Below are 735 nucleotides of genomic sequence, written 5' to 3' on the forward strand. Positions count from 1 at the left end.
ACTTTGGTCAACTGAAGGTTGTTTTAAATGTGCTATATAAACAAATAAAGATTGAGATTGAAATAAAGCTCTCGTAACATTCACTACTACTGTACCTTGACCACTTGTTGTTTCCCGGTTGCGTGCCAATATACATGACTAAATGTGACGCCGCCAATTTGTGTCGTACTTTACACTGTGCCACCTCAAACACATCTGCTGTGTAAAAGCAGAGCCCTGCTGCAGCCGAGTTTATCAGGAGCTTTATCTCTTTCCCTTTGTGTTATCGAGCATTAGGCTTGAACTGCTTCCAGTCAAATAACTCATGTTTATATTTGAGCTTGATGGATCAGATACTGAGGAATTATGCGATTAGTTTAATTTATTGTGGTGTTTATAACTAACACAATGTGTTGTTATAAACACCTGATAAGAAGTGGAATCAGATTATTTAATAATCTCATTCCACTCCTTGGTGGTGTATTGATTGATTGTGTTTTCTTGTCTAGTAACAAAGTCTGCTCATATAATAGATTAATAATAAACTGTTCATGCAGTTTGGTCACAGGCTGTTGGTTATAGCAGATGTTGGGGAAATATTTTCCAAGGTCCATAACTTTGACCCAGTTTATCAGTTCAAACTGTCCTGACTGAGCACACGCACCTGTAACCTTGGCTGCTGTGCTCTCAGTGTTTTGTCTCGCTGTTCCTGCCTGTTGGCGTCAGCTGATAGAGGTGTTATCATTCTACCTTGTT

Source organism: Notothenia coriiceps, unplaced genomic scaffold (genome assembly GCF_000735185.1).
Source record: "Notothenia coriiceps isolate Sejong01 unplaced genomic scaffold, NC01 NC01_scaffold00035412, whole genome shotgun sequence".
NCBI classification, from domain to species: domain Eukaryota; kingdom Metazoa; phylum Chordata; class Actinopteri; order Perciformes; family Nototheniidae; genus Notothenia; species Notothenia coriiceps.